The sequence below is a fragment of the Diadema antillarum genome, unplaced genomic scaffold (assembly GCF_040938485.1).
Source record: "Diadema antillarum isolate AM-2024a unplaced genomic scaffold, OU_Dant_1.0 seq00000035_RagTag, whole genome shotgun sequence".
NCBI classification, from domain to species: Eukaryota; Metazoa; Echinodermata; class Echinoidea; order Diadematoida; family Diadematidae; genus Diadema; species Diadema antillarum.
In genome coordinates, this window is record NW_027271149.1 from 2,256,807 (window position 1) to 2,269,509 (window position 12,703).

The following is a 12,703-nucleotide window of genomic DNA, read 5'->3' on the forward strand; positions in this document are numbered from 1 at the left end:
GGGAGGGACCCACTGAAACCCCCCCCCCAAAAAAAAAAAAAAAAATAAATAAAAAAAAAAAATAAATAAATAGATAAACAAATAAACAAAAAAACAGTACTTGTAGCCCACTAAAATAACAGTGACAGACAGACAGACACACACACACACACACAAACAAACAACGACAAGTAACAGTATGAAACATTATCCTTAATGTCAAAACTGGAAATTTCAAGTGATCTCATCATTGATCACCCTTGCTAGTGTGTGAATAATCATGTGGTTGTGATGTATACCACTGATTTGTAAAATTGTAGGAAATTTTGAAACCCTTTCTTATTTTTAGCTTGATTTTGATACAGCCTATACCATTCTGAGTGTCTCAGATTGCTCTCTGTATTGTATTGCAGCCACTTGAGCACAGTGTGGAATTACACTCTAAGCTTTCATGACACTGTCTGCCAATTACAGATAGATTTCACCAGTTTCTGTGAGGAAAAAAAAAGAGATTATACTTCAGAAGCAATACAACCAAGAGGAGATTGGTGCATGCATGCTGTGCATTCTGATATCATTGATTACCGATAGACTATTTTGTATTTTAAACTTATGTGCACATGTCAGAAAATGACTTTTCTGTCTTTCTCAGTTGTTCAGGCACTTCACTCATTTACAAAGCGACATAGTGCAGATAGGCTTGCCCGATGTAACAATTTTTGGGATTCATATGTCCAAACAGAAAATGTACTTGAGTAAACTAACAAGTGACAAGTGATCAGTTGGAAGCATCCATTCCTTGCTTTGACTGTATTAAATGTATCAACAGTTCTTTTCTGTCATTATTGCCTAATAACTAGACTTTAATGAACACTTTGTTGCTGTCAGATGGATGTGTTGGCAAGCACTATTTATGAGAATATGTGAAGAATTATTACATCACAAATGCTTATCTCAGTGAATTTAAAAACCTACATGCCTGTTACGGCCAATAACCCTTTTCCTGCTCATGTGCAAAGTGAAACTACGAAATGGCCTATGCTTGTCATCTTGTGCCAGGCCCCTCGCTTGCCAGTTAGTGGAGAAGGCGATGCGGACAGGGACGACCTGGATGAGAGGATCCAGTCGGGCCGCTCCACCACGACGTCGCTGGGCGGGGAGGTGCCCGTCAAACTGGGAGTGCATCAGGGACACCTTGATGAGCTGGTTGCCATGGGCAACATCGATCTAGGAGACCTGAGGGGAGAGGTATATAGTGACTGTTACCTTCTCTTTTCTCATTGCTTAGCTGTAATTGGAATCTAAGTGTTTAGAAGAAACTGCAAATAAAGTTAGAGAAGTTTACTCCTTGTTGTACAGTAAGAATATTAATCATTCAATATCCAACCTATTTTTCTTGTCAAATTGAAAAATTACTTGTTGGATTTACCCATATCATGTTTGTACTTTTCCAGAACACACTGGCGGCCAAAAATGCACACATTTATTGATATGTGTGTTCCTCTACCTCAAAATGAAACAAAATCAGGTCTGCCAACATTCCCCCATCCAAATCAAGGAGATTCCACACAGCAATCAGGGAGGTACATGTATCTGTGTATTACATGCATTTTAATGAGCAAAAATAGTTCTCAAATCAGGGAAATTTTAATATTCTTTTATTCAGACATGAACAGATTTTGACATTTTCAGGGAGACTCCTGCAGAATTAGGGAGTCTTGGCAGCTCTGGGAAATACATGTTGATGTTTTCTGTTCGTTGGTCCATCCTTCTGTCCCAAACTCATTATCACTCTTTCAGAAATGCCCGTTAATGGATATTCGTGATGCTTGACTCAGGTAGACATGAAGATGCACTGATTAGATAATTTCTCAAGTTCAAAGGTCAACATTGTTACTGACATTTGAATAGAAATTCTATTTTCAACCACAACTTGAGCTTGAAAATATTAGATACCATGAAAGATAAAAACTAATAGGCAGCTATTCTAATAAGATGGCCAAAACTATAGTTTCCCTGTCATAACTGACCTGTTTACTTGTTGGCAAGTTTTGATAAAAACACAGAGGTAAAATGTCAAATAACAAGGTCAAGGGTCACATGACTTTTGGCTGGTAAAGTCAGTTTATGACCAAAACATCAGTGAGGAGAGTCTATTTAGAGAGAGGGTGGGTAATTAATTTGGAAGTATTTCATTCATACTGCATTAACTTTAATCCTCGTGCTCAAAGGTCATGATGAATGAACTTCATCTAATCCTTTAATAGTGAAGGGCCATATTTATGGGGAAATGATTGAAATTGTTGCTTGCAAGGTACATGTAGATCTTTCCAAGTTGCCAGCATGGTAGAATATAAAAGTTTGTAAATATCAATCATAGTAAATGAAATTAAGCTAGCGTTTCCCAGAAGCAGATATTGTACTTGCCATCAAAACTAGACTGGGCTTTTTTTTATTCATGATAATGAAGAGTCAGCTGGTTTTGCACACATATTTTAACACATAACCACGCTTGATTTCCATTTCATTCTACTTAAGAGATATTAGCATTTATGTGCAGCTTGTGTCTATCTACTTTTGCTTTCTCAGGAGATTCAGATTTTGGAGTCAGTGGAGGAGACCCAAGACATTGTCCCCCATTCTTTCCCCATCTACCCCATCAAGCCAAGTCGCAAACTCAAAGGGGGCCCAGAGGAACCAATTGGATCCTTGCCCATTGTTTTCTTCTACACACGCATCCACAAACCTTTCACGTTTGAGAAAGACACAGGTGAGAAACATGTTTTTTGCAGAAATTAGTTCTTGAAACATTACCACAGTGTTCTCATAGAAGCATAGCGCGTGGAAATGTGTGGATGTTCTTCTGAACAACAATCGACATATAGATTTAAAAAGAATTGTAAATTCTGCCAAAGTTTTGTTTTTGGTATGTAGTAGTCGCCTACTTATTAACCCCTCTAAATTCCCTTGAATTAGTCATCTGTTTAACATTTTATGAAGAGACTGACAACACCAAGATTACAATCATGGCAGCTCCCATTCCTACAAGTAAAACATTCATGACCATTTTTCATTCTGTTTTGTTTTATTATGTTTTTTTTTGTTTGTTTTTTTTTCCAAGATGTGATTGTTATGCATCTATTGAGAGATGGGAACCAGCTGTGTCATTTTGCTTTAGAAGAGAGGTTGCTTTACATCTTGTCAGTTGGTTTGGTCTTTATTTCTCTGTATTAATTTTCTTTCTTTCATCCATCTGTTTTGAGAGAGGGACACTACATACATCATCTCCCTCCTCTGCATTCCAACAGCAGTGAAATTCACTTACATTCTGACAAATGCCATCTGAAATCATGCCTGAAAAAGTCTGAACTCCTGTAGATCCACACTGAGTTTTGAGACTTCTCCCTTCCCCTCCACAGAGACGGCAACCCTCAATGAGATCATCGAGGAGCTGACGGGCGTGGATCTGAACACCATGCGGAAGGAGGACCTCAGCATCAACAAGGAGTTTGAGGAGCGGTGCCTCTCGGCCCTCTCTCTGAGATCCAGCACCACGTCGGACAAACCTGTGAGTATAGCTCCCTCTCTGTAACTCTCCCACACTGAAGAAAGTTTACCGTAAAATCAGAGACATTTGAGGCATGAAACTTTCACGATTGGAGTCATTGGCTTTTATGGCGGCAAGAAATTTTCGTGAATTGCCACTGGCATTCAAAGCGCTTTATGTAAACAAAAACTTGGGTGTGCATTTTACTTTTGCGAAATTTGCAAAAGTTTTGAGCAAACTAAGATTTCTGGTTTTACAGTAGTTCAATGCGCTTGATTTAACTCCCTCAGTGTTAGGTGGGGGTATCAATCACATTGAGTGATAGTTCGAAAAACACTTCGATGCTGGAAATCTTAACTGTGCTCTTCAGAGGTTTTAGGAGGCTCCTAACACATAATAGCATTTTGCGGAGATCATGCCAGAATAGACCTAAACTGCTCTTCCATTTTTCTTTGAGATTAAAATGTTGTTACAGATAGTCCATGCAGTCCCAGACAGGTTTACTGAAATATACTGTATAACATGATATATTCGCGGCATGAAATTTTCGCGAATTGGAGCAGACAGCCTTTTTCGTGGCATGAAATTTTCGTGAATTGCCACTGGCGTTCAATGCATGTAGTGTAGACAAAAACTTTCGCGTGCATTTTAATTTCGCAAATTTTGGGGCTCGCGAAATTTGCGAAATTAAAATGCATGCGAAAATTCCTCGTTTTACAGTACATTATTCTTTGTAGGGGGTTATTCAAATTCTAATGGGCAAACTATGCTTCACCACTATTCCGATAAGAACTATGAAAGCGAAAATAAACCAGAAAAAGCTGCCATAATTTCCCATGCAGTTCTTAATAGAATTACTGTATGAAAGCATGTTGCACGTACATGATATAAGCTGCACCTGCACCAAATCTCAAAGAGGTGAGCCTATCAGGTGCAAAATCACCCTTTCTTCTCCAAGCTGCCTGCTAGCGCTAGTCCAGTTTCAAAGTGCTCTTTAGTCTGAGGTGTTCATATTAATACCATTTTTGTTCAATTAATTCTGGCTGCACACTAAAGTCTGTTTTTATTTACACTCTGTCTTTCCTCCAGGAAATGATATCGAAGGCCGAGCTGGACATAGTGCTAGAGCAACATAACCAGGAGCTCGCAGTGCTGACGGAGGATTTCGAGTGAGTGATACCTAATCTTGGATTTATCAAACAGATCTAACTATGAACAAGTGGGTGGTTGATTTTCAGTGAAAGCAAGCTGTCTTTATGGGGAAGCTATGTTAAGAAAATTCATCTGATTGCCATGACTATTACATTTGAATTATTCTCTGTTGATTCAAAGGCAGATAGCATGCACTACCACTGTTGGATTCTAACATTTATTTGTTTTTCAAAGTACAGCAGGTTGTATTTCTCTTGCTCTGTGCAAATTGGCACTTCTATGTTACACGTTTACTTTACCTATGAGTTTGAATATGAAGAAATTGAATGATAAAGGTGCGTTTAAATGCATTTTTCTTTGTCATCGCATAACACCCTGTCAAAAATAAAGAAGTTATCATTCTCAAAATGAGTTACTTTTCCAATCCGGATTTTTCACAGGTCAAGAATACGGGATCTGGCGGCAGCACTGGAAGCTGTCCAAACTGAACAGCTGAACATGCTGAGTGGACTCCCTTCAAATCCATCAGGTGTGTAGAATTTAGAGAAGAGTCAGTTCATCCCGCAATCTCTCTGCTTGCCTGTGTGATTGTCTGTCTGCCTATTTGTCTGTCTCTTTCTCTATCTGTCTTAATCTGTATGTATGTCTAAATCTGTCTGTCTGTCTGTCTGTCTGTCTGTCTCTTTTTATCTGCTTGTGAGCATTTTGTATGACATCCCATACAGGTTTGTGAGAAAAAGCAAGTAAAGAATCAGACTTTCTATAAATTTGACTAGTACATCCCGGATGAGACGCAGAATAATGTTCATTCTATAGAATGGACAGTATTAATGCCCTTATGGCTCTGCATGCATAAAATACAGTGGACTCACATTATAACGAAGTTCTCGGGACCTGCAGTTTTCTTTCCTGATATTGAAATTTTGTTATAACCGAACAAATAAACAATAAAGCACAGAGTGGATAATGTTGCGGCCCAAATTTTTACTTCGTTGTAACCAGAACTTCGTTGTAACCGTGTTTGTTGTGACGGGAGTACACTGTATATTGTTTTTGTTGTTGTTGTCTCTTTTCACAAGTGGAAACACTCGTCAATTTTGTGCTATACCCTTGTCGCCTTTTTTGTTTTTGTTCATACTTTAATACAGTGCCAGCATTTTGTTTTTAATTACACAAACACATATGCACGATATTCAGAAGACGGTCCATGACTAGAATGAAATAAAGTGAATTGAACTCGGTACTCTTGAGCATTCTGGGTTTTTTTCGGCGTCCCCCAGTATCCTTCTCCAGGTCAGCCCTGCGAGGGTGGAGCCCGGGGCGAGACAGCCAAATGGCCATCCCCCAACCGCCCGACCCCAGGGAGCGGTCAGCCAACAAGAGGAAGGCCAAGAAGATGGGCACCAAGCTGCCAGAGTGGGGCAGTGACCTCCCCAAAGACGTAAGGGCAACCAGCCTTCTCACTCCTCAACTATTCCTTTTATGGTTCCTTTTATAGTCCTTCGTTTACACGTAGATGGGTGTAATTACTACAAAGAGTAATTTTTTGGGGGGATTACTCAGTCACATTGTCATGAAAACATGAAAACCTGCAATGCATTCTAGCATCATTTCGTTGTTTTAATAATTTTCATTCATTGTCTTCTTTCACTGTTATCCTGATTGAGCCCAGATAATGCATAGTGTTGGTCCGCAGTTGAACCTACAGAACTGATTTGTTAAAAAATGGATACTTTTGTTCAGATGATAATGTCGTAACTATTGCCACTACGTTAAAGGCAAAAGACAAAAATGTATTTAATGATAACCATTTTCCATTGAAGATATAATGATGCAAGATGAATGAATTATCATTGCACACGCCAAGGCAAGAATGGCTATTGGCAGAGAGTATAGATAGATGTGCATAGTTTATTTCTGTTGTCTGATGAAATTTCTCCCCAAATTGAATGAAAATGGCTGTGTTTGGATGTTTCCCTCAAACCTGCCAGTTCTTAGAGAGGCTGCGGATGTTTACTGAGGAGAGCGAGCGTCGGCGCCAGGAGCTGAACGAAAAGACGAAGACGGAGATCAGCAGTCACATTGAGAAACAGCTTGCTGGCCAATACAAGCTGAACCAACAGGATGGCACACCAGAAGATGCAACCAAAGGTAACCTGAAACCAGCCTGGCTTTTTAACATCTTAAATTTAAGATGACAAACTAATTCTTATTAGGCATGCAATCTTTTCTTATTTGTTTTAACTGCCACTTTATTTTGGTTTTGTATGTGTCTATTTTGGACACACTGTAAACATGGAATATTATGCAATGTGGAAATTTTTGCAAATCTTGCCCTTGACTGATTGCTGCAAAAACAATTACACATAAATGATTTTGGATATATTGAATTTTGTTTAAAAAAAACAAAAACTCACCTCCACAAAATAAGAAAGAAGTAGAGATAAGTAAAATCGGCCCTTCACAAAAAGTAATCATGAGGAAGTTTTATCTTTCACTGGAAAAGACTTTGACAAAGTGAACTGTATGTATGTCTTTGTTGTACACGGGGGGTTTGATCTGACATTTTTAGTCGAGGTATGCACTCAAAGGGAGATACTTTGTACCTCTAAATGAAATTAAATGATTGGTCTAGTGATTTGTCAATACTGCCGACAGATTTCTGCCTTCCCTGTCCATAAAGCATGCTGCACCTATCCAACCATGAATGCTTTCTTGCCGCAATAATTTTCTTTTTCTTTGAGCAGCAATCTGTAATTTCTTGTCTCTTTCTCCCCCCCCCCCCCCCATCCTCTCCAGATATTAGCCTACCTGCTGTGTTCATGCCAACCAGAACGGGGCAGCTGTACAACCCTCGTGCCCACCATTATTTCCATCCATCGGGTCAGTCTTAACATTTTACTATCACATATTTTAAGCCATTCATCATTAACCAGTCTCCTCCTTCTAGCACTATGCAAAAAACCTAATGTAAAAGATGTACATTTGGGGTGCTCTCACAATTGACAGACACGAGTCTAAATGAAAAAAAAGGGGGAAAACATTGTTTGCAATGTAAAGTATGGATACTTAGTATTTTGAAATATGTTCATGGTAGATAAGAGCAAAGACAATGCCGCAGTGAGTAATGGAACATGATATTGAATGTATTTCATGTGATTTTATCTCAGTTTGAAACAGCAGTAGGGAAGTTTTCCTCTCTGACAAGCGGGGGTCTTTCAAGTAATATGACTGAGTGACTTGTGTCTGGTTTCAGAGTACGTGAGGAAAACAAAAGATGGGCAGAAGGAAAAAAATAAAATATATTTATTTATCACTTGTCAGCTTCAATAGTTTGGGATGGAAAACTTCACTTGTGTTAATGTGTAATGATAAGGAAGGGGATCGCTATTTCACTTACTGATACAGTCAGTGTCTTAATTGGCTACGTTACCAACAATCTACTCTGTGAGAATTATGAAACAATGAACTAAAAAAACCCCAAATAACTTAAACTGTCTCTTTGATCAGGTTCTTTGGGTCATCTGAGGTTAACGCAACCACCGTCTATCTTCCAGCTGCCGCCGCTTCCTGCCAAGAATGTATCCTTGTTCAATAAATATGTCTGTTTCCATGCTTTAGACTCTGGGATGATGAGAATTGATGCCTTCTTTTTAACCCTATTTTAACTGGGGGGGTCAAATTGACCCCCCTCCCGACGTTTCGCGCCAACAATTCCGCAACGCGCAAAGATTTTGCCGTTCGTTTCAGGACTTTTTTCATTAAAGTCTCCCGCATATTTTGAGATCAAATTTGCGACGTCCGGGTACCCCGTTTTGAAGTTACGTACTGTTTCGCATATGCATGTCAACCCAAAAACAGCTCAAATTCATGATATCGTGTGCAAATCCAATGCAAATTGTTTTTTTGTTAAATTGATATAAATTAGATTATTTCAACTTTTAACCATTGCAATTAATCGATTCTAGTGTAGATAAGCCTGAAAAAGTGCCTGCAACAAATTTTGGCCAAAAAACGATAGAAAACAATAAAATACATAAGAAATTAACAAAACAATAGAAAACAAAAGAAATTGATTTTGATTGTGCTATTTTTTTACATGAAAATTGTTTGATGTGTCTTGAGGAATTCTGACACAAAAATTTAGCAATCCTTCAGTCTTTTTAATGGAGTTATAGGTGAAAATATGATTTTAGGCATAAATTTGCATAATTAATTGATCAAAAATAGAAAGGCAATATTTTTCTATTGTATGACCAGGTAATCTTGTAGTTGACATCCAGCTCTATCTTTAGGCAAAATTTCGCGGCGATCGCGCGATCGGTGGCCGAGATATGAAGGGGGGGGGGGAAACTTGGTCTCAAATAGCCCAGTTAAAATAGGGTTACTAAAGGAAACCAAAACCCAAAGAGAAACATTGATTGAGTGAAAGCAGCAACATTAGTTGAACACATCAGTGAAAGTGTGAGGAAAGTCGGACAATCGATGCAAAAGTTATGATAGAATATTTAAAATGTTTATGTTGGAACCGCTGGATGAGGAAACTACAGTCAAACCTGTCTATAGCGGCCACCCAAGGGATACGTAAAAAGTGGCCGTTATAGACAGGTGGCCGCTATAGACAGGTAATCGAACTTAGTGTGCATTGCCTACATGTACATGTATCATCATTGTATACATCTATAAATACTTACACGTCAATGTACATATCATGTGTGTACGTATGCACACGTGGGTATCATGCATAACACGATGCCGGTGTTTATGAAATTGTTGCACAGTACATGTAGCATGTGCACAGTCATGAAGAAAGTTTAACACTAGTGCATTACTGTGACTGAATGAGGGATGAATGCAGCTTTGGCAATCACTGAACGTTGCCTGGGAATGACTGGTACGGCTAAAAAGCAGAAAAACACGCTGAATCATCGGCTCGGCTACGGCTCCATCGGGTTTTTGGCCGCTATAGACAGGTTAAAATCTACCGCGGGAAACAAAATTTGTGGCCGCTGGCCGCATTAGACAGGTGGCCGCTATACACAGGGTCTTTAACATGGCTTTCCTCTCGGGGGGATTTTTCAGTGGCCGCTATAGAGAGGTGGCCGCTAAGGCAGGTTTGACTGTACTTGAGTTTTAATATGACATCATGTGTGGACAACAATTATAAAGAAAATATAAAGAAATTCAACATGCTTTCACTTAGCTGGCATAATGAAAGAGCACTTGACTATCAATCCCTTTCAGAAAACAGGGGGAATAATTCCAACCCTTAACAAATGTCAGTACAGGGGAATCGGTATAACGAACACTGCTATAACGAGATATCGGTTATAACGAGGAAATTTTCCCGGTCCCAAATTTCCTTCCACACAAGTCTATGTAAAATGCTACTCTTATTGCGAGATCGGCTATAACGAAATAACTGCTATAACGAGATAAATTTTGTGACTTCCAAACAAAGAAAAACATAGTCAATCAAACCTGCTATAGCGAGGTAAAGCAACATGCCTTCGGTAAAGCTTTATTTCGCCTGTGCTATCATCTTCCGATATTGTAAAGCTTGATGCGCCAAAAACTGTCTTGTACACACATAATCATTTTCTTCAGTGCACTCCAGCTAGCACTGCATGTTTTACGTGTGAAAGTGTGTGTGTGCGCGCACACTGATACATGCAGAAAATGTGGTGGGACGGCCATATGTATACATGACATCATCATGACGTTTAGCAGGTGTGAGGCAATCTGATGCTGTGATTGGCTTTCTACGTAGGGAATTCCCCATCTTCACACACACGCAGTCATTAATGTACATACAGAATGTGTCACATACACACACAGCATTGTGCAGACCATATTCAAGCTTTCCTCACAACACACACCCATACGATAACCACATACCAATCCACAGACAATCTTGATACAATCGCAAGCTATATAAATTTATAATTTCAAACATCTACAATTAATAAGAAACACATTCTTGATATTGGATTTCCTTGGCGAAAAACATCTTCTTACTCATAAAGGTGAGTAATTCCCTCACACACAATATCAAGTTATCGGTATTGATTGAAAGATGATGGGTAGTCCCACATGTGCAAATTGATGTCTTTATGTCATGCCTTCTTTGATGCCTACTGATATAACGAGATATCGGCTATAACGAGGAAAATGACTCGGTCCCGACCATCTCGTTATATCGAGTTTCCACTGTATCAAGTTGATGGAATGTGTAATTTTCATGAAAAATGAATTTATGTGGAATTTTTTTTTTTATTTATTCTTTACATTGCTGTCCACACATGAAGTCATAACCTGTAGTACTCTCATCATCCAGCTGTTCCAACACTAAAATTGTAAAAATTCATAACTTTTGCATCGATTGTCTGATTTTCCTCAAACTGTCACTGATGTGTTCTACTAATGTTGCTGCTTTCACTCAATCCACATTTCTCTTTTGGTTTTGGTTTATTTTAGAATACATTATTCGTGAAAACTGTAGGTTTTATTAAGCCGGAGAGGCTACCTTATTCGGTCATAGCAGCGGGACCTCATTGTAAAGAGATTACTTGTAACAAAACTCTTGTATAACAAGGTGAATTTGTAGGTTCCAATTCTTTCTATTTCTATTTCTATATACATGCCTTAGACACACAGAATAGCTTTAGTTGAGAATGCCTTCTTGTTGAAATATTTTACATTCAAACACATTATTTATGAAAGCTATAGAATTCATTAGGCTCACAGAGGCCACCTCAGATGGTCGTTTATGGCGAAACCTCGCTATCAAGAGATCGCATTGAACAAAACTCTCTTTATATTTCTCTGTCTTGTGCCCTGATATAGAGTTAAAGTGGAAATTTTCACGGTGTTGAAATTTTCCCCGTATTTCGCGCAACCAGAAACTAGTGTGAAAATAAATGCAGGCCAATATTCTTGCTTGCCATATGTTCTAGTAGTTGATAACTTGATTCGGCGGAATTAAAATCACGCAAAACGCGATTCTTACCGGGCCGAGCGCGAAAAATTAGTCGTGTGAAAATATCCACATTTACAGTACAAACCTGATGTAACAAGGCAGTTGTCATGGTTTTTAGGTCCTTGTCATAGCAAGGTTCCCTTGTATCCCCAGTAACAATCATGATTCCATGAAAAAGCACTTTTAAGATCATGGTTACGGCATGGGGCCTATTGTATACATTTTAGGGAAGAAGAATTTTTCTTAACCCAAATGCAACTTTATCTGCAGCGCCTGTCAGTCATCAACCTGTTTGACATTCGCAAGAGCATGAACTGGGCCGCTGCACAGGACTGGGCGAGCAAGGCACCCAGCACGCCAGCCGAACTGCTTGCCAACACACCCCACCCCGGCACCCCTATGAGCTCGCAAGTGGAACAGCCCCAGGCTGCAGTTGATGGGGAGGACGTTCACTGATCAGAGCAAGGAGCATGATGAGAGGGGTGATCAGCTTCCTGATGAATTGAGGGATATACACAATGATCAACTTTCAGTGTAATCTGCAAAGGTATCTTTTCACTTTCCTGAGAATTGAAGAATATTTGTGAGAAGCAGCGAGTATTGACTGATAACCTGCCTGGAAATGCCATTTTAGATAAACTGTGTAAATCTGGCTGCGCTATATTAGAACACACCCATCGATGAATTCTTATATGCATTATATGTTTTCGAAGATACCTGTATGTATTGCAAAATGTACCCTCATTAAGAGCAATATTGCTAAGGTTATGGTTAGGGTTCAGTTCATACCAAAGAAAACATGAAGTACATCAGTTCATATCTGTATTGATATTGACTTTGTGAAGAAGGGTATGATCAGAGCATTATTTAGGCAAACTATGATTTGTATGCTTCCAGAATCAGGTGTCTGTACTTTCAAGTTCACACTGGTGCCTTTGGGCAGGAGATACTTCATGAACAATGTGTTGTAAACATTCTTTATCCTTCCAGTTTGAACACAGCCTCATTTTGATAGAACAAAGCTATATAATTGTGTAATGCTATAA

General features: G+C 39.1%; 1 pseudogene; it reads left to right on the top strand.

Annotated features, from left to right (window-relative positions):
• The window catches only part of LOC139725382 (uncharacterized), a 29,086-nt pseudogene extending 16,973 nt beyond the window's left edge, over positions 1–12,113 (top strand).
• The last annotated feature ends 590 nt before the right edge of the window (positions 12,114–12,703 follow it).